This window comes from Parambassis ranga, unplaced genomic scaffold, assembly GCF_900634625.1.
Source record: "Parambassis ranga unplaced genomic scaffold, fParRan2.1 scaffold_24_arrow_ctg1, whole genome shotgun sequence".
Lineage (NCBI taxonomy): Eukaryota > Metazoa > Chordata > Actinopteri > Ambassidae > Parambassis > Parambassis ranga.
Genome location: NW_021144797.1, coordinates 2,425,369 through 2,428,505, shown reverse-complemented (window position 1 = coordinate 2,428,505; position 3,137 = coordinate 2,425,369). Strand labels below are relative to the sequence as shown.

The window sequence follows — 3,137 nt, the reverse complement described above, 5'->3', positions numbered from 1 at the left end:
AAGGTGTCATGCTGCATGCTGTGTGTCAGTCATGATGTCAGTTTTAGCTACGGTCTGCTAACATGAATCTGTTAATGACAGACTGATTCACATTGAACTGAAGTATGGATCCTTTACTCGCCGTCAGCTAGTTTTAAGAGTTCAAACACACAGTATTGCTATATTAGCCTAATGTACTAGCGGAGCATTGTCTGTTAGTATAATATTTACATACAGTGTATGAATCTATCATTTATTTAAATGTTTTATTACTGAAATGTCTTTCCATACTTTGTTTCAGTGGGCTGCCTTTCTAGTACAGTGAGGCAGATGTTTAAGTCATATTTATGCAGACATATAGAAGATTTTAAATGATTCATACACTTTGAAGCAGCACTGTAAATATGCATTACTCTGTGCTACAGATGCTCCAAACCATCAACCACCTGCAGAGCAAACAGACACATACAACCCCAAGAGTCCAGCAGAGCTCATCACAGCATGGAGACACTTCCAGAGTGATTCTTACCGTTGATCATCAGATGGCTGATCAGCTTTGAAATCAAAGGGCTCACCCATCAACCGATCACTTTTCATGGACACACAGCTGGGTCCAGGTCCAGCAGAGTCTGCTCTCACATCCTGGATCCTGATAGAATCACAAACACTGACTCTGAGCTTCTTCTGGAAAAATGATGCTGAACATCATGTTACACTTTAAATGTTTAATAATGATGGAAACAAACTGCAGCTGTGACATTAACTCTGACCTTTGACCCTCAGATGGATCAACATCTTTGAAATAAGGGGGCCGATCCTTTGACCGATCACTCTTCATGGACACACAGCTGGCAGGTCCAGGTCCAGGTCCAGCAGAGTGTGCAGTGTGCTGCTGCTTTGTTCTTGAACACACAGATGTGTGAATAATGTGAGTGTGAGCTCTGACATGGAGAAGAGTCATGGACAGTCAGAGACGGTCCTCTTACCTCTGAGCTTTGGTCCGGCTCTCATGGTCCCCACACAGAGGGCTTTTAGAGGGAGGGACTCCCTCCTCTCTGTCCTCACACTGACTCATAGCAGAGCTCACACCTTCACACAAACACAGCAACATGACACAGAAACACACAGTCAGCATGTTGTTATTGATCCTTCATGTAGATGCTAACAGGCTAATCATGCTGTTAGCTTAGTATCAGAGCCTCAGACCAGGTTTGGTTCTCAGGCTTTTATTTTGGTGAGTCTGTAAACACACCAACATCTCTGATGCTGTTATTATTGATGTCACATGCTGTAAGTGGAACAGTGCACACACACATTCAGTGTTTGCTTTAGAATTCTGTCACTTCTCTCCATGTGTGAACATGTGAATAAATGAACATGTGTTCATGTGTGTTTCTGTCACAGTGTGAACAGACTGAGTGAAGCACTGAGACCTTCCTCTGTAACAGTCTGTGGACTGTTTTCTATAGAAAGGACAAACACATGAGCAGCTACTGTCTGAGCTCTGAGGACTGACACACTTCTCCTCATGGCAAATATTAGATTCACATATTTATGAACCCTTGAAGAGAAAATGTTTCTTCTGATGAGTTTCAATCATCGATATGAATTCATGAAAAATAAAACATGACAAATTGATGCATTTATAAATGTTTTAGTTTTAGTAATAAGAATAATCTGAACTCAATTCAACCAGATGCACCTGAACGCACCATGAACTTTAAACCAACCAAACGTACGTAACGTGGCGCGCGGCTGTTGCGCAGCACAGGCGCGTCAAACCGGAAACAGACTGATCTGATAAAGTCAGAATAAAGCGACCTTTTCTCCGCTTGAAGCTTTGAACGAGTAAGCTGCTGAACGTTACAGAGAGAACGATCAACAGAGACGCTTGTTGTTTGTTCCGCGTTTCAGGGACTTACTACAATAAAGATCCATCAGTTACAGGCAGCAAAGATCAATGAGGTGATCACACTGATGATTGATCAGATATCGACAGACTCACCTGCTGAATCAGTCCTGACTTCCAGAAGTTTCCACCTTCGTGTGTGGAGCTGCTGGTTCTGCTGCAGTCTGTCTGACAGGAGCTCAAAAACGAAAGTAAGTCCACAGAAGCCACGCCTTTAAACCAGGACACGTCTCCAGCAGGGGGCGCCCTCACAATGGAAACATGAAGCTGATTTTTACAGCAGCCTCCCTGTTGTTGCTCTGTCTGTGTCTGTTTACATGATAACAGCTGTGACACAAACAGAACAGTGATGGACTTTATTCAACCTGCTCAGCGAGAGAAGCAGCGAGCAGCTCTGATAGAAGTCTGTCTGCACCATCATCAGGGTCTGATGCTGCTGCAACAGCCGGACTCTGGGACAAAGTGACGTCAGCAGATGTCGCTTTGTCCTCTGAGTCTCTGAAGCAACATGCGGCTCAGCTGGAAAACAGCTTCTGATGGAGCTCTGATAGTCTGACTTCATCTCTGAGAGGAAGAAGAGGGAGAAGCCGCTGCGCAGCGCGCGGACTCTCTCCAGCAGCAAAGTGCAGAGATCATCAGAGCTCCACATGAGCTGAACATGAAGAGACACAGTCCGCTAGCAGCTCCTTCACTGTCGGCCTGCAGCGCTGCTCCCACACTCATCTGGACTCTTTCATCCACACACAGAAAACACGAGCGGAACATTCAGCCTGCAGAGGAGCTGCCTTGGATCGAGTCTCCGCGGTTCTCATGGTGTGTTCAAGGACCGCCTCCCGCTCTCAGCTGATCATAACTACACTCTGACTGTGCTTGTGTTGCAGCTACGAACTGAACATGGCAATACAGAAACAATACATGAATATTTTCAAGAATGACTTTATTAATCCCTGTGGTTAAATTACATGATGAGTCTGATCGCGGACTGCAGGAGTCACCGCCTGTACCGTTCCTGGAGCAGCAGAGTTTTTTAGTGTTATCATTCCATAGGTCATCATGCTTTTACACATAATAAACCTATACTTATTAAAGCTATTTATAAATGATATTATGTATTTATTGTAAAACATTTATTATAGTTTCCTGTTAAATATTCCTCGGTGTCAGTTTGATATTACATCCTTGAACCAACCAATAAATAAATTTCCCTGAGACGGACCATTATTCATCTTGAAGAGTTCAACATGTGTAT

The 3,137-nt window shown here is 43.9% G+C and overlaps 1 long non-coding RNA gene across 1 annotated transcript; it reads right to left on the bottom strand.

Moving 5' to 3' along the window:
• Positions 1 to 567: 567 nt before the first annotated feature.
• LOC114430581 (uncharacterized) lies at positions 568 to 1,020 on the bottom strand. Its single transcript, XR_003670004.1, has 3 exons — positions 966 to 1,020; positions 750 to 881; positions 568 to 628 (listed from the first exon to the last, which is right to left on the bottom strand). It is a non-coding gene; the product is annotated as an uncharacterized LOC114430581 (long non-coding RNA).
• Positions 1,021 to 3,137: the final 2,117 nt, after the last annotated feature.